General features: G+C 43.1%; 1 protein-coding gene across 2 annotated transcripts in view; it reads left to right on the forward strand.

The window, feature by feature from the left end:
• The window catches only part of ESRRG (estrogen related receptor gamma), a 584956-nt gene that overhangs the window by 295328 nt on the left and 263963 nt on the right, over nt 1-25665 (forward strand). The window lies entirely within an intron of this gene.

Raw genomic sequence — 25665 nt, forward strand, 5'->3', positions numbered from 1 at the left:
TCATTGCAGCTGTTGCTAGGATTGGTTGCTTGAATGAACTATGAATCTATCATTTCATTCATCATCCTTTCCTGTACATTCTGAACCCAGCTGGCTAGCATTCCCATTAGTAACTTTTAATAAATCACATCATATTTGATGTTCTAATTGTAACTTAACTTGTAAAAAATGATATGTTTTTAAATTAAAAACATTGGGAGATATCTTGCATATTACTGCAGCAACACTGTTTTCCTGCTAGACTATTTAGTCACCGCATTAAAGCTAAATTAAAAAGTGTAGGGAAACCTGGTAATGCTATGAGATTTATTGCTTTCCACCTAGGAGACTGAGAACTTTTTAAGAATGCTTCTTTATCACAATTAGAGGTGTGAATATTTGTACAGAACTGTGAAGTTTTTGAAAAATCTTCTTTTAAAAAATTCAATAAAATTCAGCATAGTTAATTTCATACTTTTTTATTTTTTTTGCTTTGGGGCATATTTCTTGCTAGTTGAAACATGATATTTTGTCCACGTTCCTTTCTTTCTCTTTTAGAAGGGAATTCGGGAGAAAGAAAAATAAAATTATTATGTATGTTTATCCTGTTTTCAGAGTGTTGTTGGTTGTTGAAAGGTTTATTAGACCTTTCTGTCTAATAAACAATGTATAAAAATACATTTTTATTGTAAGCTACCCACAGTCACTTAGGATAGTGTAGAACAGTGATAGTTTCAAAATTTTTCACTAACAATTCTGTGAGTGTGGCTTTATGGGCATGGTTTTGTGGGAATGGTTACTGCAAAATCCCCATTGTCACTCCACTCCAGGGGAGGTTACTGCAAAATCCCCATTGCCACTCCACTGCAGAGGAAGGTTACTGCAAAATCCCCATTGCAGAAGAGACGGAGTAACGACACGGACACAAGAGCTGGATTTAAACTGGGTCATTTTTATTAATAATAAATTAGCATAATTTATTTAATTAAATTAGCATAAATTAACATACTCAACTATGACCCGGCAATGGACCTGCAGGGTCAAACAAATACTTCCGGGGTGGAAATGACGTCAAAACAAACTTCCTGGGCAACTTATGGGCGTAGCTCGATGCTAGTCCAGGTGAGGGACCCCTCCATCACCTGAGACCATGCCATGCACTTGCATGAGGGGGGTCCCGCCGGCTAACCCCTAACAGGGGACTTAAAGGTGCGGGACCCAAAGACAGGTTCCCCCCAACTGCTCAGGTAGCCCCCACCACGAGCTTGGAGAGAACCTGTCAATCATCCCCAAAGATGCCCAAGGGAGAACGCGCAGTTGCTAAACCACCACCCAGTTTTCCGCCCCTAACCTGCCTACCCAAATGACCAAAGGTAAGCCAATTAGCCTAACAGGTGCAAACACCCCCTAACCGCACATCCATCTCCCCAGTGAGGAATGGGTGAAAAAACGGCCCGGCTAAAAGGCAAGGCCGCAAAAAATTCCCATTCGGCCCCCCTAGGGACGACCCAAAATAGCCCACTGCAAAATAGGGAGGGCGGGTGGGTGTCTGCTTGTGGCCAATGGTCCGGGCAAAAAGGCTGAGCCCGGGCCTGCACGCCCTTAAATAGGGCCGGCAAGCCCCGCCCGGACCAATCAGCAGCCAGGCCTTGTTGGCCTGACTCTCGGGTGAAGTCTCGTCTCGCGAGACTTCGCCCGAGACCCAAGATGGCGACCGCCAAGGAGCCCGGTGTCTTCCCGGCCCTCCTGCAAACGCTGCCGGCGGGTAAGTCCGCTGGCGCTATTTCCTCCAAATCAGCTGGGACTCATGGGCTGAGACTGATCCCGCGCCTAAGTGGTGTTCCCACAGCTGCTCAGGGAGAGGTCCACTCTTGCTGAGATGGGTATTCAGGGGTCGGCTGTTTGCACCGAGCCCCCAGCTGGTATTCCCCTCTGCAGTCTCCACAGCTTCCACTATGGCTTTGGAAGGAACATAGAGGGTCTGCACATAAACACACGATCTGACCCCTATTTGCTTCCCCATGGCATGCTTTTCTTCCTCCATCTTTCCTGAAACTTTACATCGCCCATAGCTGGATCGGCACAGGGCTCAGGACCCCGAGCAACACCCCAAGGAGCCAGGATAGCTGGATGGATTTTATGAGCGATTAGGGTTAGTGTCAGGATTCCAAATAACATTGAAAATTAAATCAGAGTCTGGGGCAAAGTATTCCTCAAATTTCCAATTTACTAGCACAGCCATATTGGCACATCTGAAGGTAACTCAAATTTGAAGTCCTAGGGGTTTGTCCACCCAGTTGAAAGTTCAAGCCCTTGTCCCCATACTCCCAAGTCTATCACATTGATCAATCTTCATCTGCCAACTTGGCAGCAACTCCCATCCCCTTCTGTGCAGATGCAGGAGTGCAAAGACAAAGGTTGACCTTGGCAGTCTAGAAGGGATCTGCTATGGCTATATGCAGACAGGAGTGGGCTACTGCCCGGATGGGGGGGGACGCAGTGGGATAGTGAAAATGGAGCTCTACCTTAGAGCACCCAATTTGCATTGAAAGATGTTGAAAGAAAATGCAGGGTGTCCTGCATAAGCCACGCTCACAGTGTGGTAGTAAAAATTTTGGTAGCTCTTCACTGAATGCAGACATCCCTCATGCAATGACCCCCTCCCAAATTCCCATAGCAAAGAATACATTTTAAAATAGCATAAAGGGTGGCAAACCAAAGACCCCAAGTAAAATGGCTTCACCCTGACATAATGTAAATTAGATTTTGATCACCTGCTTGAGATATAAAATCAGAATCCAGGACTTAAAGTACTTTCCAAGAAAATGATGTTTTTAAAAGGGCAGCGCCGGACTTACCCGGCAGGCAGGCTTTGCTGGAGGGACCGGGAGACACGGTCCCTCATGGCGGCCGCCATCTTGGATCCCGGGCGAAGTCTCGCGATGCGAGACTTCGCTCGGGAGAGCAGGGCCTGATTGGCTAAGGCCCTGATTGGTCCGGGCGGGGCCTGCTTGCCCTATATAAGGGCGAGCAGGCCCGGGGCTCTTCCTTTTCGCCCGGACCGATCTACTGAGCAGACATTCGATCGGTCTGCTCCGTCGGCCATTTTGTTTGGCGACCTCGTGCGAGGCGCCATTTTGAGGCCTGTGGTGGGGCGGAAAGCCTTTTTGAGCATCAGCGGAGCCAGCATCGGCTGGGCTCCGCTCCGGTTTGGAGCCTCATTGTCCTGCATAGTTGGGAGGGGGGTGCTGCCTTCTGGTGGCCTCGCGGGCCCGCGGGGGTCGCTGGGGGGGTTGTAGGCCTGGGATAAAGGCCTAGTTCCGGGCCTTGTCGCCCATTGGAAGGGGGGATTGGCTTCCTTGGTGGGTTTGTGCCACTGAGGCCTGCTGTTAGGGCAGGCCTCGTTTAAGGGGTGCAGGGCCCATTAGGGAAGGGCTTGGTCCCGCCCTATTCTTTTGTAAAAAATAGATTGTAGGGGTATGGCCCCTAAAAAGCGGCCAGCTAAGGCCCTCCCGGCCCAACCTGTGGTGCGGCCTAGGAGGGCTGCCAGGCCGTCTGCCCGGGCTCGGGCGGCGGCAGAGGTGCCCCCGGGGGGGATCCCGGTGGGGGGGGTGGTAGGGTTTATGCCCACAGTCCCTCAACCCGAGGTGTCCCCTTCTCTCTCCTGGGCCAGGGTCCTGGAGCGGCTCGACGAGTTGGAGAGGTGGCGGTCGGGGGCAGGCCCGGAGGGGCTTTCCTCGGCTGCCACCGCAGCTTGGGGCGCAGACCCCGAAGAGGAGTCGGCCCCAGCTGGGCAAGTGGCCCACGAAGTGCAGATGGCGGGAACCGGACAGGCTGGCAGCACCGGGCAGACGAGCCATGCTGGACAGATGGCCCAGCCTGGGCAATGGTCATCTTTCCAGGGCCCAACCAGGATGGGCCCACCATGGATGGCTTCTACCCCTTACGGGGCAGGTGAGGTTGCACCACATGCAGGCACATCTCCGCTACTGCCCATCCAGGGTCCCGGGTTCATCCCGCCAGCTATGGGGGGTGGCAACAGTTTCACGGGGGCTGCTGCAGGCACCTGTGGTCAGGTTTGGTCCCCGCCAGCTCCGCCAGTGGGGGCGCTGGGGGTGCCTGTCCCACCTGGGGCGGGGGTGGGGGGTTGGATTCCTCCTCCACCGGCCATTATGCCACCGGTCCCATTCATGTACCCACCGGGGCTTGGGGTGCTGGGCTCGGGGGCCACCACGGTGTGGGACCCGTTCGCCAGCATCAAGCCTGGGGCCATCCCTTGTGGGTTGCCCGCCACACCTTTAGGGTACCATCTGCACCCGTCAGTTAAGGAGGCAATCTGGCGGGGGGAGTACGTTGATTTGTTCTCCATCTTGAACAGGGAGGTCCCTAAACAAGATAAGGAGGTTGTCCCTGGGGAGAAAGTGAAAAAGACAAAGGTCACGAAATGCTTCAGCTCGTGGCTGTATGCATTTCTGACCTTTGCGTCGGTGGTCATTCAGAGGCAGCCGGGGAGGGCCGGTGCCTTGCTGAAGTACATCGACCTAATAGCGAGGGCCCATTTCGAGTATGGGGGGACCATATGGAGGCACTACGACAAGGGCTTCCGTATGCGTATTGCCCATGACCCATACTTGCCTTGGGATATGGTGGTTCCGGACCTGTGGTTCCAGGCCACTCATATGTCAGGGAAGGAGGGCTGTGATAGGACCGATAGCGGTCACTTTATGGAGGAGGAGCCTGCGACGCCCGCGCCGGCCAAGGCCGTGGCGGGTGCCGTTAGTAAGGGTGCCTCTTTAATATGTCACGAGTTCGCTGCAAAGGGGGCGTGTTTTCGCCCCATTTGCAGGTTTCGTCACGCCTGCGGAAGTTGTGGGGGAAACCATTCCGCAGCCGTGTGCCCCCGCCCCAAGAAGGGGATTGAAAAGAAAGGCTCGGGTCCCCCAAAGCCTCCCCCACCTGCTGGGGGAAAAGGGGCCCAGCCCAATTAATTTAAGGGTGCTCGAGGGTTGGTTGGGCGACTACCACCCTCGCTCGAGAGCGGCCGCTCTCTTGTTAGGTTTCGTAGAGGGATTTAGGATCCCTTATCAGGGTGTTAGGAAGGCCTTCATGTCTGACAACCTTAGGTCGGTTGTTGGTCATGAAGACATTGTTAGGGAGAAGATTGGGAAGGAGGTTGCCGAAGGCAGGGTCCTGGGGCCCTTTGCGGAGCCGCCCTTCCCGAATCTTCGTGTGTCTCCCTTAGGTGTGGTCCCCAAAAAGGCGAGTGGTGAATTTAGGTTGATTCACCATTTGTCTTTTCCAAAAGGGGAGTCAGTGAATGATTTCATTCCTGACGAGTTGTGTTCAGTCCGGTATGCATCCTTTGATGCAGCCGTGACTATGGTTAGGAAGTGTGGGGTGGGAGCCCTTATGGGTAAATGCGACATCAAGTCGGCATTCCGGCTCCTCCCCATACACCCGGATGACTTTGAGCTGTTGGGCTTCCATTTCGAGGGGGGCTATTACGTGGACAGAGCTTTGCCCATGGGGTGCTCTGTCTCGTGCTCTCTTTTCGAGAGTTTTAGCACCTTCTTGGAGTGGGCGCTCAGGAGGCAAAGTGGCCTGGGTACGGTCGTTCACTACCTTGACGATTTCCTTTTGGCGGGGCCTGCGCATTCGGAGCAATGTTTTGCTTTGATGCGGGACTTCGAAGCCCTTTGTGCTCAATTAGGGGTGCCTTTAGCCTCTGAGAAGACCGAAGGCCCCGCCACCAGGATTACCTTTCTGGGTATTGAATTGGACTCAGAGGAGCAATCTTCCAGATTGCCCCTAGAGAAGTTGGTAAAGATTAAGCGGAAGCTCGATGAGGTCCTGGGCTGCCGGAAGGTGACCCTACGGCAGCTTCAGGAACTGGCAGGCATTCTTAATTTTGCCTGTCGGGTAGTTGTTCCTGGAAGGGCTTTTTCCAGGAGGTTGTATGATGCGATGAAGGGGCTCCGTTTGCCCCATCATCGTACCCGCCTTTGCGCCGGGGTCAGGGCTGACCTCGGCGTGTGGCGGGATTTTTTGGATAGATTTAACGGGTTGTCTTTCTGGAGGCACGAGCTTCTGTTGGAAGCTGAGTTGCAGCTCTGCTCTGACGCCGCGGGGACTTGTGGTTTCGGGGTAGTGTTAGGTGACCAGTGGTGCTGGTCGGCATGGCCTCCGGAATGGAGTGCCACCTCGTTGGTTAAGGACCTTACGTTCCTGGAGCTCTTCCCCTTAATAGTGGCCTTAGAGCTTTGGGGGGAGCAGTTTAGGGACAAGACTGTGCACTTTTGGTGTGACAACCTAGCGGTTGTCCATGTGGTGAATGCCCTGTCCTCAAAGAGCGACAGGGTCATGCGGCTTGTCCGCCATTTTGTGCACAGGTCCTTGTCTCTAAACGCATTGTTTTTGGCTAAGCATGTCCCCGGGTTAGATAACGGGGTTGCTGATGCCTTGTCCCGTGGTCAGTTGTCCAGGTTTCGGACCCTGGCCCCGTGGGCCCGAGAACTGCCAGAAGCGTTCCCCAGCCACCTCTGGAGTCTGGGAGGGATTCAGAGTGGTGGAGAAGCGAGGCATCCCGGGCAATCTCCTTGTCTGTAGCGCCCGGCACCCTCAGGGCATACCAGCGTGCAGGTAAGGAGTTTGGGGAGTTCAGGCAGGGCAGGGGTTACCAGCTTAGTTGGCCTGTCCCTGTAGAGCATTTGGCCGAGTTTTGCGTCCAACTTAGGCAGCGTGGCCTGTCAGTTAGGACGATCCGGTCCCGGTTAGCCGGCCTCGCCTTTCTGTCCAAGGCGGGGGGGTTTGCAGATCTTTCGGGTGACTTTCGCATCCGGAAGATGCTGGAGGGCTGGCTTAGGGAGCAAGCGGGGGCCCCAGGTGACACTCGTCAGCCCCTGACGGTGGAGCAGCTGTCATCAATCAACGTGGTTTTTGGCAGTCTGTGTTCCTCATTGTACGAGGCCCGTCTTTTCAGGGCAGCGGCTTGTGTCATGTTCTTTGGGGCCCTTCGGGTCAGCGAGGCCATGGCTTCGTCTCAGGCTGACACTTCGCTCCGGGCCTTCCAGTTCGCTGATCTGACCTTTAGGCAAGGGGGGGTGTCCCTTGTAGTGAGAAGGTCTAAAACGGATCAGCTGCACAGAGGGGTTGCCTTACAACTTAGTGCGGCCACCGACCAGTCGGTGTGTCCGGTGGCCGCCCTACGGCTTTATTGTGGTATGAGGGGGTCAGGTCAGGGGTACCTGTTTAGGCATTGTGACGGTACCCCTCTGACCCGTTTCCAATTCTGGGCTTTAGTATCTAGTGCGATGGCCCAGGTGGGCATGGATCCCGCCGGTTATGGAACGCATTCGTTCCGTATCGGCGCCGCCACTAGTGCGGCACTTTCTGGTTTCCCGGCCCATCGGATTCGGGAGATCGGCCGCTGGCGGTCAGCGGCATATTTGGGTTATGTTAGGCCCGCTGAGGATCCCAGGCAGGGCTTAGGCTAGGTAACCTCTCTGTGTCTGTGTCCTCTTGCAGGTCCCCAGGCTAACACGAAACCGACGGCGCTGCTGTGTGGCCACAGCATGATTTTCTGGGCCGGCCGCGCGGCAGCCAGGAGCGCCATCGGGACCCACCTGTCCCTGGGGCGGTGGGTCAACGTTACCTGGATGGGCCGGAGAGGTATGCGGTGGGAGGGTCTCCTACCGGCGTTGCTGGGCGGTCAGCATTCTGTGGCTGCGCCCGGCAATATTGGGGGCGGCTCCTGGAGTCGCGCCCAAAGGGGTCTGGGTGGGCAGCGTCCTGTGGCCGCACCCAGGTGGCTGGTATTGCACTTAGGCGGCAATGACCTGTGCATGCTGGGAGGCCTGGCGCTGCTCATCCAGGCACGCGAAGACCTGCGAAGGCTTCGTGAGGTCTGGCCCACCACGCAGGTGGTGTGGTCAGACATATTACCTAGGATTGTGTGGAGGGATGCCTCTTCCCTTAGGGCCATTCACCGGGCTAGGAGACGGGTGAATAGGGCTATGGGGAAAACGGTTAGAGAAATGGGTGGAGTGGTAATACCTCATCCCCTTATATCAATAGATAAGCCATGGCTCTACCGTAATGATGGCGTTCACCTGTCTGACCAGGGGAACGCCATCTTCTTACAGGACCTGCAGCGGTCTCTGCGTGAGCTGGCGCAGCTAGAGGGGGGAGTCGGGGGGCCAAGATAGAGATCTGACCCCCGCTCCTGTGGCAGGTTAGGGGCGGAAAATTGGGTGGTTTAGCAACCGCGCGTTCTCCCTTGGGCATCTTTGGGGATGATTGACAGGTTCTCCGCAAGCTCATGGAGGGAGTTTCTGCCTGAGCAGCTGGGGGGAACCTGTCTTTGGGTCCTACACCTTTAATTCCCCGATTCGGGTTAGCCGGTGGGACCCCCCTCATGCACAGCATGGCAGAAAAGGTCACAGGTGACGGCCTGGCCCTCACCTGGACCTTGCATCGAGATACGCCCATGAGTTGCCCAGGAATGTTTGCTGGCATACGTCATTTCCGCCCCGGAAGTATTTGTTTGACCCTGCAGGTCCAGTTCCGGGTCATAGTTGTTTATGCAAATTTATGCAATATTATTTGAATAAATTATGCAAATTTATGTTAATAAAAATGACCCAATTTTAAATCCAGCTCTGGTGTCCGTGTCGTTACTCCGTCTCTCCAGCAAGGGCAGCGCCGGACTTACCCGGCAGGCAGGCTTTGCTGGAGGGACCGGGAGACACGGTCCCTCATGGCGGCCGCCATCTTGGATCCCGGGCGAAGTCTCGCGATGCGAGACTTCGCTCGGGAGAGCAGGGCCTGATTGGCTAAGGCCCTGATTGGTCCGGGCGGGGCCTGCTTGCCCTATATAAGGGCGAGCAGGCCCGGGGCTCTTCCTTTTCGCCCGGACCGATCTACTGAGCAGACACCCGCCCGCCCTCCACTATTTTGCAGTGTGCTTAAGGGTCGCCCTTAGGGGGCCGAATGGGAATTTTTTGCAGCTCTGCCTCTTAGCTGGGCTGTTTTTTTCGCCCATTCCACACTGGGGTGATGGCTGTGCGGTTAGGGGGTGCTTGCATTAATTAGGTTAATTGGCTTACCTTTGGTCATTGGGTAGGCAGGTTAGGGGCGGAAAATTGGGTGGTTTAGCAACCGCGCGTTCTCCCTTGGGCATCTTTGGGGATGATTGACAGGTTCTCCGCAAGCTCATGGAGGGAGTTTCTGCCTGAGCAGCTGGGGGGAACCTGTCTTTGGGTCCTACACCTTTAATTCCCCGATTCGGGTTAGCCGGTGGGACCCCCCTCATGCACAGCATGGCAGAAAAGGTCACAGGTGACGGCCTGGCCCTCACCTGGACCTTGCATCGAGATACGCCCATGAGTTGCCCAGGAATGTTTGCTGGCATACGTCATTTCCGCCCCGGAAGTATTTGTTTGACCCTGCAGGTCCAGTTCCGGGTCATAGTTGTTTATGCAAATTTATGCAATATTATTTGAATAAATTATGCAAATTTATGTTAATAAAAATGACCCAATTTTAAATCCAGCTCTGGTGTCCGTGTCGTTACTCCGTCTCTCCAGCAAATGATTTCCTGGGACTAACGACTTGCAAAAAAGAAACAACCATCCTTTAAAAACCCGCATGTGATATAACCAATTATATTTTATAAAACTGACTAAGAAACAACTATTCAATGAGATGTCAATACAATCATTTCATTTATATCTTATTATGACAGTCATAAAAAAAAAAAGCAAGAGCTCTGCAAAAAAAACCACATATAAAAAATTTGGTTTTGGGTCATCTAGCAAGTCTGTGAATTTCCATAAAGTTTATCTTTGATTTGATAAATACAAGGCAGCAACTTATACCAGATTAAAATGAAAAGATTGAAGTCACCTGTTTGCCTATACTTCATCCATTGTAGCAAACTATCCAGCTGCATGTAGGCCTTTTTTAATTGTAATCTTTTCTATGCTGATAATTCACAGTAATATCAGTACTCTCGTTTATAAAAGCAGAGAGTGACTGTGTTTTTAAAACAGAGTAAATAAACAAGGAAAAGATTACTCATTTATTCCCTCACTCTGAACCAGTCCTCTTATGTAGGGTAAGTGTCAAAGATGTATCAAGGTTGGGGTTTTAGAACTGAAACCCAAACCAGATAAATTAAGGTTTCAAATTCTGGTATAAGCTTAAGTGAACACATTTAGGAAGAGTAGCTTGTAATAATTAAGCACCAGTGAAAAAAAGGAAATAAGGTAGCTTTTTTCTGCAACCCTGGCTCTACTTTTACAGAATGAGTGCTTTTTACAACTAACAAAAATTATTAAAAAGAATAAGCTTTTGTGAGCCGCAGCTCACAAAAGCTTATGCCTTTTAATAAAATCTGTTCAGCTGCAAAAGTGCTACTGGATTCCTTCTGTAGGAGACTTACATGGCTCTCCTACAGTGATAAGTGCTGTAAGCCTGGTAGAGCTAGCTTAGTAATTTCCATTTTAGTAAAGTAGAGTATAAAATATGATGTGAAACTTTAGGAACTACCATCTCAGGATCGAACTGCCTCTGCTTAGTATGTGGATACTTAACAAATGGGCAACTCGGAACAATTCTTTAGAAAATATTTTTTTAAAAAAACAATCTGATTCTCTGTTCTCTAATATTAAAAACATGTATTGCATATAAATTAAGGATTCATATTAAATGTATGTTTGCTTTATACATTAAATCTACCTCGCCCAATTCAAAGATGAAAAGATAAACCTGTGGGCTAGCTACATTTCAGACTAAAAAGAGGATGTGATTTGGTGAAGCGCTTGCTTGTGAAAGATTCTTATATTGAAAGATGTTATGGAGAAAGTGGCATTAAAACTCTTCAGACTAAGACTCATTATTACACCAATGGTTTTTTTTTTTTTTTTAAATGGAGGACCGTATAATGACTTAAGGCCAAAGCTGAAGTGAATTACAAAACCATCCATCCTTTGTCTGATCCTGCTTAACAGTCCCATTTCTGTAATAATACTTACTCATCATGCATTATTTGCAGCTCTTCATCAGGACAGAATAGGGAAACAGTGAACGTATGAAATGGAATAGCCAAATTACCTGTAAATTGAGTTGAGTTTTGTATAACTCAGTTTAAGTAAATGGCTAATCTTCATTCAGATTTTATTTATAGACAGCAATATGATGTTAGCTATATTATTCCTCAGTTTACAAAGTAAAAAAAAGGATCTTCTATTTGCAAGGGCAGTAGGTCAAGTGTTTCTGAAAGAGAGCCCAGTGCAAAACATATTGGTCCTAATATCATTAGTGATTTGCTTCTTTTGGGAGATGTCGTCCTACATTGGTTTTAGTTATTCCTTTGTGCAACCTTTTGTTTTCCTTGTAGAGGACAATTCAGGATACACAATATGCTTCCTATCTTAACTTCTTCTATAATTATAGAGTTAGATTTAAATATTCAAGACAGATCTGGCCTTCTAGATATTCCCTTTTAACATACATACATACAGTGAAGGGCTACCAATTTTTACTACCACACTGTGGGCGTGGCTTATACAGGATGCTCTGCATTTTCTTTCAACATCCTTCAGTGAAAATTGGGTGCTCCAGGATGGAGCTCTATTTTCACTACCCCATTGCGTTCTCCCCCATCCAGGCAGTAGCCCACCCCTCAGTACGTACATACATACATACTGTACATATATACATACATACATACATATATACATACATAACATATCATAATTCTTGACTATTTTAAACTTCTTTGGCAAGAATTCCTTCCTCTAGAAAGCCCTAAGATTTTAATCTTTATTGATTCTCTGATTGTAATCCCATGAGAACATTAATGTAATATAGCACATCAAATGCAGATAGTCTGGAACCTACACTGGCCTCTTTTTTTCCTGCAAACTTAAAAATAGTCAGCTTTCTACACTTTTATTAATATATAAAACTAGGGTGTCAAGTCAAACAGGATACTAAATTCACTGTTTAATCTTATGGTTATTTAAAAGAAAGAAATTAATTGCATTTCCATTTTTTCTTCATACCTACAACTTTGTCAGATTGTCCTTGTTAGAGCATTGGGCTCATTATTTTAATCTGAAATAGCCAAATTGAAAATAGCTGAACATGTGTCTGCATATATTTGGTATAGTGGTTAAGGCTCCAGGATAGAAATCAGGGGTCTGTGAGTTTTAGTTTTACCTTGACATGAAAGCTGGCTAGGTGACATTGTGCCAGCCACTTCTCTCTTAGCCCACCCCATCCCGTGGGGTTAATTTAATGAAGAACCAATACTATATTTGTTCAGCAACTTGAGTTATTTAATTATAAATTAATAAATATTTGAAATATAAATAAATTATATATAATTTATTGGTGGTTAAAGTAACTGTGGTTAAAGCCACTGCCTTACAAAGCAGACTCTGCGGGTTCAAATCCTGATAGGGATATGGCTAGCTGATGAGAGCATAATAAGCTTGAAATAGATCTATACTAGTCTCCCTTCCTTTTCATAATCAGCAAAAATTTGTTACATACATATATTCATATATATACACATACTGTACAAACATACATACACACATACATGCATGAGCCGAGGTGGTGCAGTGAGTAGAGTGCAGTACTGCAGGCCACTAAAACTGACTGCTAGATATGCAGGTCAACGGTTCAAATCTCACCACCGGCTCAAGGTTGACTCAGCCTTCCATTCTTCCTAGATGGGTAAAATGAGGACCTGGATTGTGAGGGCAATATGCTGGCTTATTGCTGTTTTTAACATGTTGTAAACTGCCCTGACTCTAAGGAGAAGGGCGGCATTAAAAAATTAAATAAATAAATAAATAAATAAATAAATAAATAAATAAATAAATAAATAAATAAATAAATAAATAAATAAATAAATAAATAAATAAATAAATAAATAAATAAATAAATAAATAAATAAATAAATAAATAAATAAATAAATAAATAAATAAATAAATAATACTTTTCTGTAGAATCACCCTGGTACACCCAAGTATGGGAGGGAGCATACTGCTTCCTTTTTGCCTCTCGGCCCCTCCAGGGGCCATTTCCAAGGCATTTAATTTGTTTTAAATAGCCAACAAACTATATTCTATAACTAAGGCAGGGACGGGGTCTATTGGGGCCAAATTTAAAATGTTTATGACCAAATAAAATGAACTGTTGCCTTCTCTTGGGCAGGGAGGGGGGTTGTTCCACAGAAATTGCATGTTGCACTAGGTCAGATTAAATCTATACTTCCCTAACTTAATGGATGTACTCTGGGAAATTCCAGACAGTGGCTATCCTAAATCTCTTCCTCTTCAAATTTCATTATGTCAAATGAAAGAGCAAATTCTCAAGATTCAGCAAACCATTTGAAGTGAATTAGGTCTATCCTGGTTTCAGAGACATTGTGGATTTTTCTAGTTGGTACAATTTGTTTGTACTGAAAGGAAATTAGTTACTACTTCTTTTACATTCATATGTTCTATCTTCTCTGTCTTTCATCATTTTTCCTTCTAGTTCATTAATGCTGATAAAAAAAGTTACTGAAGTGTTAATTTAGGAATGCCCCAGGAATTTTTGACCTTTTTGGCAATGAAACAGCAGGTTATAATAATGATGATGTGGTAGTTATATTTAGATTTATAATGGCTTTGATCTGTAGATGTGCCAGGAGATAGAAGGTGACATTCCAGCCTCTTCATCCTCTGGCAAACCTGTCTATATCAGCTCCTCCCAAAACCCTCTCTTGAGGGTCAGGAAATTACTATGACTAGTGTGAGCAGGGCATTTGCTAAAAACAAGACAAGAGAAACTTTATCAGTAGAAAGTATAACATTGACTTTACATTTCATGTAATATTTTGTGTACCATTGAAAGGAAAAACTTATGGAGAAGTACAATCCAAAATTCTTATTTATTTTTATTTATTTATTTGTCAAAACATGTATAAGATAGCAGGTATTGAATAAAATTAACATAAGTAAAGTAGGTACAAGTAAATAGGACAATAGGGCAGTAAGACAGGGATGGTAGGCACAAGGGTGCGCTTATGCAGGCCTCTTACAGACCTCTTAGGAAGAGGGTAGAGTCGACTGTAGACAATCTAAGGTTAAAGTTTTTGGGGTTGGGGAAGAAACCACTGAGTCACATAGTAGTGCATTCCAGGCATTGATCACTCTCAAGTCGTATTTTCTGCAGTCAAGTTTGGAGTGGTTTACATTAACTTTGAATCTATTGTGTGTTCGCGAATTGCTGTGGTTGAAGCCGAAGAAATCATTGACAGTAGGTCATTGTGGTAAATGATTTTGTGAACTACATTTAGGTCAGAATGAAGGCGCCAAAGTTCTAGGCCAATGAGGGTGAATCTTTTTTATCTCAGGTGCCGAAAGAGCGTATGTGCAAGCTATTGTGCATAGGCGAGTGCCCAGACCCATAATTCAATGCCTATGGAGGGCAAAAACAGCTTCCCCCACTTCCCAGAGGCCATCTGGAGGCTGGAAATGACCTGTTTCCCAGTTTCTGGTGGGCCCAGTAGGCTTGTGTTTCACCCTCCTCGGGCTCCAAAGGCATCCCTGGAGCCGGGGGAGGGTAAAAACTCCCTCCCCCACCCCCCAAAGGCTCTCTGGAAGCCAAAAACACCCTCCTAGAGCCCCTGTGCAAGCCAAAAATCATCTGGCTAGCACATACATGCATGTTGGAGCTGAGATTGGCAAAGGCTCGTGTGCCAGCAGATATGGCTCCGTGTGCCACCTGTGGCACTCATGGCATAGGTTCGCCATCACTGTTCTAGGCTATCTAAGCCCAAAATTTCCAGTATGGTGGAATAAGATATTCTGTTGCGAATAGAGGAGTGGAGAACACTTCTTGTGAAATATTTCTCTACTGTCTCAATTTTATTAATGTCCAATATGCAGTGCGGGCTCTAGATGGGTGAGCTGTATTTGAGAATTGCTCTTGCAAATGTTTTGTATGCTCTTGTTAGCAGTGTAATATTGTCAGAGAAGAAGCTACCCAAGATTCTCTTTGGGTTCTTGGAATTCAATGCACCCTTTAGTCTAGATCAGCCTGCTTTTTGGGGAAGAATGAATACATCTATTTTCAACAAATAGATAGACCTTAGTAGCTAAAGTCCAAAGTGGCAAGTTTTAAAACATTTTTTTGTTTTCTTGACCCTTCACATTAACTATGCAGAATTTTGTTTTGCAGCAAATGCAGTAATGTTCAAGATCTATAGATTTGAACATTAAATGCATATGACCTTCAGTGTGTCTAAGAGTATAAAGATTTTTATTTAATATATCCATGTGTATGTATATTTAGTCTGTCTGTGTTTTTTCTTAACCCATTTTCTTTGGCTGCTTTCTGGGTTTATATTCCACTATCCTGCATAGATAAGGTGAAATATAAATTTTCCTCATTACCATTATCATCACCTCTTTGCTGATCTTATGGATAGAACAGAATACAGTATTCTGCTCTTGGAAAACAAAGTAGAGATCAAACAACTGCATATATGCAGAATATTTGAGATTGGTGGTACAGAAACCAAAAAAAGAATGTAAGCCTCTCAAAATTACTGTTGCAAAATTCTAAGTGGATATATAGCCCTTTCTGCCTTCCAAGAACCTTGTCAGCTTCATCTCAATTATATTGATTCCTGACATCAATTTATCTAAGTATGTTTTCATCTCTGCTTTATATATCACTATTATTTGGAATTATGTTATAAAATTAGACTTGAACCTATCCTATCAGCACAAAATAGTGCATAATTCTTAGGCTTAAAAGCTCATGAAAGTAGTATTAGTCTCCCCAAATCAAATTTATACTACCTTGGATTGTTTTTATATATTCATATTTATGAAAATGAAAATTTCCACATTTATCTTAACCTAGATCAACCTTTACCTTAAGCTACAGTGACAATAACCATGCCCTTGAGAATTACTCCAGAAAATAATTGAAATAAGTAATCCATTTTATTTTTTATAATTTAATATTGCTATTATAATAGATAACACAGTGGATTTCAACTGATCTACAAATTGTTTAGCCAGTTGGTTTTGCCTTTGTAATTCCCAAACAGTAGAGAAGGGAACTAGGGGATCAGCCATATTGGATCTCTCACTAACATAGATGAAATTACAGGAGGTGTTGAATCTACAGGAACCTTGGGATCAAGTGATCATACAATTTTGGAATTCAACATTATGCAAGCACAAGTAGTAGAACAAAGTCAAACTAGTGTCTTAGATTTTAAGAGAGCTAATTTCAATAAACTGAGAGAGAACTTGGGAAAGATTCCATGGATGAGAATCTCCAAGGGAAAAACAAGTCAAGAAGCTTGGGAAATTTTGAAAAGCCCAGACTAGCACAATATCAATGAAAAAGAAAAATAACAGCTCTCAAAGGAAACCAGCATGGCTGTGTAAAGAATTCCCTGACAAATTGAAAAACAAAAAGGACAAAAGCATTTAGACTTAGCATTTAGACTTATATACCACTTCATAGTGCTTTACAGCTCTCTCTAAGCAGTTTACAGAGAATAAGCATATTGCCCACAACAATCTGGGCCCTCATTTTACTGACCTTGGAAGGATGGAAGGCTGAGTCAACCTTTAACCCATAATTCCCTCTAAGCTGAGCAGTGAGCAATCGCTCACTTAAAAATCATCATCAACTCAGAGTTTTCCAAACCTGCCCAGAAGCCGAGAAGGAAAGAGTGAGAGGGAAGGAGAGAGAGAGGAAGAGAGGAAGAGAGAGAAACAGATAGAAAAAAGAGAGGAAGGAAAAGAGAAAGAAAAAGAATGGGAGTAAGGAAGAGAGAAAGAAAATCAAAATCTAGTTTGAAACTAGCTCAACTATTTAAGTGGCATTTTGATATTGATAGAGTTGCCCTATTATGAGCTCACTGTTATAGACACACAGTACAGTATTTTATTTTGAAATTCTCTGAGGCAAAACAGGGTGGGTTTTTTATTTGTTTGTTTGTTTGTTTGTTTGTTTGTTTGTTTGTTTATTATTTCTGTGCCGCCCAGTCCCGAAGGGACTGCCGCTCAGACACTATACTTTTCCGCCCACCCCCCAAAAAAAATTAGAGGGAACACTGCTTTAACCTACTGAGATTCGATCTAACAAACTGCTGGCAGTTGGTGATCAGCAGAAGTAGCATGCAATACTGCACTCTAACCACTGTGCCACCAAGGTTCTCTCTAAGACAGGTATAAATATAAACATAGAAACATAGAAGTCTGACGGCAGAAAAAGACCTCCTGGTCCATCTAGTCTGCCCTTATACTATTTTCTGTATTTTATCTTAGGATGGATATATGTTTATCCCAGGCATGTTTAAATTCAGTTACTGTGGGTTTATCTACCACGGTAACTGAATTTAAACATGCCTGGGATAAACACATATCCATCCTAAGATAAAATACAGAAAATAGTATAAGGGCAGACTAGATGGACCAGGAGGTCTTTTTCTTAGTGGAAAGAGGAGCAAATAACTAAGGTAAAATATCAGCAAACAACCCGAGAGATGTAGAGATGTAGTGAAGGAGGCTAAGGCTCACAATGAACAAAGGCTTGTGACAAAAGTAAAAAAAAATAACAACAATAAAAAGGCTTCTTCCAACATGTTAAAAACAAGAAAAAAGTCAAGGAAACAATTGGTCCATTGCTGGGAAAAAGTGTCAAGAAGGTGACAAGCAACAGGGAGAAAGCATAACTACTTAACTCATTTTTTACATCTGTCTTTACACAAAGGAGGAAAAAAACAGTCCAACTTATCAAAAATAGCACCACAAAAAAACGAATTCTGAACACAAGTTATAATAGGGAAGAAAATGTTAAATGAACACCTATCTACCATAGAAGGGTTCCAATCACCAGGACTAGATGGATTACACCCCAGGATTCTGAAGAAACTAGCAGATGAGATCTCAGAACCATTAAACTATATCTTTCAATGATCCTGGAGCACCAAGGAACTGCCAGAGGACTGGAAAAGAGCTGATGTAGTTACCACCATCAAAAAGGGAAAAAAATAGATCCCATAAACTACAGACCTATCAGCCTGAGTTCAATACCAGGGAAGATTCTGGAAAAGATAATCAAGCAACGAATCAGTGAGCACTAGAAGCAAACAAAATAATAACCAAGAACCAACATGAGTTGTCAAATACAGATCATGCCAGACTGATCTTATTGCATTCTTTGACAAAATGACAAAATTAGTGGACCAGAGGAATAATGTTGATATAATTTACTTGGACTTCAGTAATGCATTTGATAAAGTAGACCATAACCTACTACTAGATAAAATAGAAAAAATATGGGTTAGACAACTTCACCACTTGATGGATTTGAAACTGGCTGATCAACTGCACTCAACATGTAATCCTCAATGGAACTGCATCTACATGGAGAGAAGTATGCAGTGGAGTACCGCAAGGCTCTGTTTTAGGCCCAGTGCTCTTCAACGCATTCATCAATGATTTGAATGAGGAGATAGATGGGGAACTCATCAAATTTACAGATAACACCAAGCTGGCAGGAATAGCCAATATTCAGGAAGATAGGCTTAAGATATAGAAGGATCTTGACAGACTTGAACATTGGGCACTATCTAACAAATGAAATTCAATGGTGAAAAAAAGTAAGGTTCCCACAGCAACCCCAAAATGCACAAGCACAATATATGTGATAAGTTGCTCAATAGTAGCAACTGTGAGAGGAATCTTGGAGTCCTAGTGGACAACCATTTAAATATGAACCAGCAGTGTGCAACCGCTGCCAAAAAAGCAAACACAGTTCTAGGCTGGATAAACAGAAATATAGAATCAAGATCACGTGAAGTGTTAATACCTCTTTATAATGACTTGGTAAGGCCACAGTTGAAATACTGCATCCGATTTTGGCTGCCACATTGTAAAAAAAGATGTTGAGACTCTAGAACGAGTGCAGCAAAGAACAACAAAGATGGCTAGGGAATTGGAGGCTAAAACATATGAAGAACAGGAACTGGGTATGTCTAGTTTAACGAAAAGAAAGACTAGAGGAGACATGATAGCAGTGTTCCAATATCTCGAAGTCTGCCACAAAGAAAAGGGAGTCAAGCTATTCTTCAAGGCACCTGAGGGGAGGACAAGAAACAAAGATTGAAAACTAAACAAGGGGAGAAGCAACTTAGAATTATGGAGAAATTTCCTGAGAGTTAGAACAATTGATCAGTGGAACGGTTTGCCTTCTGAAGCTGGGCATGTTCCAACACTGGAAGTTTTTAAGAAGATGTTGGATAACCATTTGTCTGAAGTGGTACAGGGTTGCCTGCCTAAGCAGGGGCTTGGACTAGAAGACCTCCAAGGTCCCTTCCAATTATGTTATCCTATCTTATCCTATCCTACTGCTTTTGCTGTTATGCAATTCTATAAACAAGCAGTTTCCCAAACAATTGTGTTCATAGTTAGTGTTGGGTGAACCGAACCTGCAAAGTTCGGGTTCGTGCCGAACTTTGCAGTGCTCGGCATGCCGAACCCGAACCCGAACTTTTTTAAAAGTTTGGGTAAAGTTTGGGTTCGGCCGAACCCCGTGAAATGCCGTCGGTTTCAGGTTAGGGTTCGGGTTTGGCGAACTCACCCGAACTTCACCGAACTTCGTTGGGTTCGCCCAATACTATTCATAGGTTACTGTAAATTGGACATAATTTTGTTTGGTCCTATAAAATATTCTCTTTTGGCAAAAATGTTTGAAGCATTATTCATTTAACATTTTGGATTTTATAATAGCTAGTGGAAATAAAGCCAGTTCTACATTTTACATTATTTTAAAGACATTGTAAATGAACAGTCCATGCGGTGTTCATTGTTATAGTCTTAGTGTCAGCTTTCTTGGAATATTTGTTATCACATTATTTTAACAAAGCAATAATTGGACATTACACATGATTAGATTGTGGGTTGCATATCAGAAGTCTTAGGCAAAGGTACTTGTTTTTGCTTCTGACTAATAAAGATTTATGCCTTTGAAATACTTGTCAGGGTCAAATTATTGTACAGTATGTTTTTGAACAGAAGCCGATCAGATTGAACACATTCAACCTTTTTATGAAATAGCTTGCCAATCTATTGCCCTCCAGATATGTTGAATTTCAATTCTATACAGTAATCCCCTGAGAACAGAGTGAATGACTGGATTAACCTAGGATTATTGGAGTTGAATTTTACCACATCTTTTATTATTATTATTATTATTATTATTATTATTATTATTATTATTTAGATTTGTATGCTGCCCCTCTCCGTAGACTCGGGTAACAGGTTGGGCAACTGAGGGTAACAGGTTGGACAACTGGGTTTTTTTCAGGATATGTTCCCAGTTTGAAGAATTCTCATTTATTTTACTTTCAAACAGTATTTTATTTCTGCTGCCATAGTTTTGATAATGAAATGAAAATAATTCATAAAGAGAACAGAAGTGTGAAAAGACTTTGGCTTCTGGAAGTTATTCTGACTCAATGTCTTCCTGTTTTAACAGAAGCCAGAAGTGTATACTGAATTGTTCCCTAAATGGAGGAAGAACATACATCACTAACAGTTGCTAAAAGCTCCAGATTAAACTCTGGAATCTTATCATCAGCCTCTGAGGTAGGCCAGATTAGGAAACAGAGTAGAGCAGAGCAGAACAGAATAGAACAGAATAGAATTCTTTATTGGTCAGGTGTGATTGGAGACACAAGGACTTTGTCTTTTGTGCATATGCTCTCAGTGTACATAAAATAAATGATACATTTGTCAAGAATCATGAGGTACAACCCTTAATTATTGTCATAGGGTACAAATAAGCAATCAGGAAACAATCAATATTAATATAAATTGTAAAGATACAAGCAACAAATCATACAGTCATGAATGGGAGGAGATGGATGATAGGAACGATGGGAAGGCTAATAGTAATAGTAATGTAGCCTTAGTTAATAGTTTGATAATGGTGAGGGAATTATTTGTTTAGCAGAGTGATGGTGTTCAGGAAAAAACTGTTCTGTGCCTCTGTGCCTAGTTGTCTTGGTGTGCAGTGCTCTGTAACATCATTTTGAGAGTAGGAGTTGAAACAATTTATATCCAGGATATGAAACATCAGTAAATATTTTCACAACTCTCTTTTTGACTCATGCTGTATACAGTCCGCAATGGAATGCAGGTTGGCAATAATAGTTTTTTCTGCAGTTCTGATTATCCTCTAAAGTCTGTGCCTGTCTTGTGTTGCAGAACCGAACCAGACAACTATATAGGTGCAGATAATAGACTAAATAATTCCTCTGTAGAACTGTATCAGCAGCTCCTTGGGCAAGATGAACATTGCAAAGACTACTGAAACTCTATATTAGTATAGCACATAAAAACAAAATCATGAAAGCCTACCACAGTTTCTCTCTTTCCCCCTTTAAACCAGAGATAATCAAACTGTGATCCTGGGAGACATGTGATCCTGGGGAGAAATTATAGTAATGTTCCAATATCTCAGGGGTTGCCACAAAGAAGAGGAAGTCAAACTATTCTCCAAAGCACCTGAGGGTAGAACAAGAAGCAATGGTTGGAAACTAAACAAGGAGAGAAGTAACTTAGAACTAAGGAGAAATTTCCTGACAGCCAGAACAATTAATCAGTGGAACAGCTTGCCTCCAGAAGTTGTGAATGCTCCAACACTAGAAGTTTTTAAGAAGATATTGGATAACAATTTGTTTCAAGTAGTGTAGGGTTTCCTGCCTAAGCAGGAGGTTGGACTAGAAGACCTCCAAGGTCCCTTCCAACTCAATTAAAGTTAAAACTTTTAGTAAACTATAGGATTGAGAAAAATATTGAACCAATTAAGGTGTATATGCACATAAAATAATTTCTAAGATAAAAAGCAGATTCTCGTGTTAAAGGCTAAACTGTGCAATTAATTGTATGGTAGAATGAGAAAATAATTCAGTTTCTTGTAGGTACTTCTACATATATGTTGAGATGATGGGGTAGGATGAGTTTCACAGAGAGATGGAGAGATGAGTTTCACAGAAAGCCTAGGAGGTTAGTTTGAACTAATACAGAGATACAAAACCACTGAGTGGAAAATGTTTACTTTTCTGAATTAGTAATGTAAATCAGGGTGCCCAAATATTAGCATTTAGACTTAGCTTTTTCACTTATTTACCACTTCATAGTGCTAGAGCTCTCTGTAAGAGGTTTACAGAATGAACATATTGCCCCCAACAATCTGGGTCCTCATTTTACCCACCTCGGAAGGATGGAAGGCTGAGTCAACCTTTAGCCAGTGGTAAGATTTGAGCTGCTGAACTACAGCTAGGAGTTAACTTAAGTAGCCTGCAGTGCTGCACTCTAACCACTGTACCACCCCAGTTCTTACCTATAAATATGTCCAGTCTCATTTCTGCACTGGCCTTTACCTCTAGGTTTTGGGTTGAGTAAATGATTTTTTTAAATGCGAATGGGTAAACTTTCTGGAAGAACCACTATTCTTACTGAGTTTAGAGAATTTACTGAGTTCTCTGAAATAATCCTATAATTCATTGATACATTTACCAAAATTAAAAGACTATATATTAAAAGGTTGTAAATTATACAGATTATACTGAAGTCTGGTAGCCAATTCAATGAAGTAGATGGATTTTCAGGTGAAAAAAAAAAGACTTCAAATGCATTAACTGGGTTTTGTTTAGTATTTGGGGAAAGAAAGCACTACTCTGACTTTAGCACAAAAAGATAAGAGCCTTGACTTGCAATAGATTAAAAGACATGCGTTGGTTAGAACAAATGGTGTTTGAGACTCTCTCCAAGTGCCGCCAAGTTTGGATTTAAGATTAACAGCAGCAGAATGCTGGAATGGCTGTTTGTTCTATAGAACAATCACTAATGACATTAAACAGACCGAGGCTTTTGCAACATAATTGTTCAATTGTGATAAACTGATATAAGCCCAAAAGAGATTGGAAAAGAAAAGTTTTAAAGTGCTCATATTGAAACTCCTACAATGTCCTCCTGGAGGTGACAATTAGTAGAAATGAGTAGAAGGCTTCCTTCCATGCATTTATTGTTACTGAATATTGGGCAAATAAATGCCAAATACGCACTGTAACTATACTAATTTTCTGCATGTTTTTATCTTCTGCCTCTTTTTTTTTCTGGGCAAAGGAATCCTGCACTAGGCATTCATAGTGTAGCTTAAAAGACTGTTATCTCTTAGTTCAATTAGACATCAGACATTTACTTTTTGATGCATTGGGAGGCTGATATGGTTTGGGACCACTCGTTTAAATATAAGAGAGCAGAGCTGCATATAGAACTGTGTACAGATATCTCTAGCTCTGAAGTCTTAATTGCAAATTCAGATAAAGATTAGAAGGACTGTATCTCTACAGACCAAAAGTATTTGCTAATACCTGAGATATAAACGTGGCTAAATTCAATATTTACTAATTTAGAATTTTGATTAAGCTTTAACGTATGTGTGTAAGTGTGCATGTTATAAAATTCTGTACTGTTAAGCAGACATGCCAACACCATCTTATATTCATATATAGAACTTAATAAAACATGAAACATAGTCTCTTTTCCCACCGCTATCTTGGCTTCTTTATAGTGATATTAAGTTTTTGTTTATATACATAAATATATTAATGAAAGTATTTTAAGTGCTTATTACGGAGATGGTTTGTTTTGAAACACATTCTTTTTCATAGCAGTTTTACACTTCATTGTGTACTATGAAAGACATACTAAGTAGAGGTTGTCAAGTTTCCATCTGAAGTAGACAACTGCTGAGGAATGGACCCATTTATGATGCCATTCAAGCAGGACTAATCTAGAGCACATATCGTATACATAACTGCTAACTCGTACACATACACTCCTCTAAATGATGCTTTCCTGTCAAAACAAAGCAAAATCACTGTTTCAAAAAAGAATTCTTTATATACAAATGTTTCTATTTAAAGAGCTTAGGAAATGAAGACATATCTCATTAAATTCTCCAAACACAAGAATGTTCAGCCCATTAAAAAATAGTTTTATTTTTGAACATTTTCCACATCGGTATAATTTCTATTACAGTGTCCAGTTTCTTTTCTTTGTGTTTAATCGTGTGTGAATGAATTTTTATCTTACAGCAACCAGAGTTAGCAAGTGGGAATAACAGAAGAATTAGAATAGTTTTCATTCTCTTCTTTTCAAATCCTTGTACAGTTCAACAGTTAGTCCAATAATCTGAAGAGCCAACCAAACATCTTTTAATGCCCACTCAAAGATCTTCAACTTAACAAATGATGGTGACTCTGTACTTGCTGTGGAAAATATTGCCTCAATTTCTACAATGGCAATAAACTCAGATTGCATCCTTACTTCACTCTAATGATCTACCAATTTAGCATGCACTTTGGTAGTAATTAGGTGAAAATAATTAGGTGGCGCAGCAGGTAGATTGCAGTACTGCAGACCACTAAAGCTGACTGTAGATCTGCAGGTCAGCGGTTCAGATCTCATCACCGGCTCAAAGTTGACTCAGCAATATGCTGACTCTGTTAAAAAGTGCTATTGCTAACATTTTGTAAGCCGCTCTGAGTTTAAGGAGAAGGGTGGCACCAAAAAAAAATCGAATAAATAAATAAATAAATAAAATGACAAATTAGTTTCAAACCTCAGAGCATTAGGTCAAGATTTAAGGGACAATAACTCCTGACTAGATTAATCCTTTTCTCCTTCTGTGCAGAGGGGAAAGAATGACGGAGATAATTTTATTTCTTTTAAGGTTATTCATTGTACAGCAAAAGGCATATCCTGAGGAAGATCTTCATGTTCATAAAAGTCAGTCCTAGACTCTTCTCTGAGTGCTGTCCAGGGTCCTGAAAAAAAGCTATGTTTGATCAGTGCTACTTTCTACTTCTTGACCTTTTGAGTGGTTCACTCTCAGTTTATAGCAGTGCTTCTCAATTATTTTCTGTTATGTTCCCCCTAGGAAGAAGTAAACATTAAAAAAAAAAAACCACACTCTCCGCTGGGATGATTGTTTGCAATATTTGGCACATTCTCGCTGAAAAAACTCATTTTTCACAAATATAAGTGTAATACAAGTTTAAGTGACCCCTTAATTTATTTCACTTCATGCTATACACTGCAAACATTTTTAGACACAGTAAACATACCTGTATTTTCTCGTCTCCTACCATAGTCGCAGCAAAGTCAAGCGCTACATACAATTCATCATATTTCCTCGTCTTAGCTTTCGGGAGACTTACGTTTGTCTCATTATCTCCATCTCTCTCCTTCTTTCTTTTCATCCCTGTTAAATATTTTTCATGGTGTCTCTTAAGGGTTTGTTATCTGTACTTCATATCTTCTGCTGTGTGCTCTGTGCAAAAAACCCCTACTCCTTGCGGCAAAAAACCCATGTTCCCCAGGGTCATGCGCCCCCTGGCATTGCTCCATGACTCCCCCAACCATTGTCTGAAAAGTACTGGCTTATAGTGTCTCTTGATTCAACTAACTGCTCCCAGCTACTAATGAACTGCTTCTTCCCAATTACACTATACTTCTCTTTTTGAAGACTGGATAAATATGTGCACATACATACACACACACGCACAGTACCAGAAGCCATTT

The sequence above is a fragment of the Erythrolamprus reginae genome, chromosome 1, assembly GCF_031021105.1.
Source record: "Erythrolamprus reginae isolate rEryReg1 chromosome 1, rEryReg1.hap1, whole genome shotgun sequence".
In the NCBI taxonomy this organism is placed as follows: Eukaryota; Metazoa; Chordata; class Lepidosauria; order Squamata; family Dipsadidae; genus Erythrolamprus; species Erythrolamprus reginae.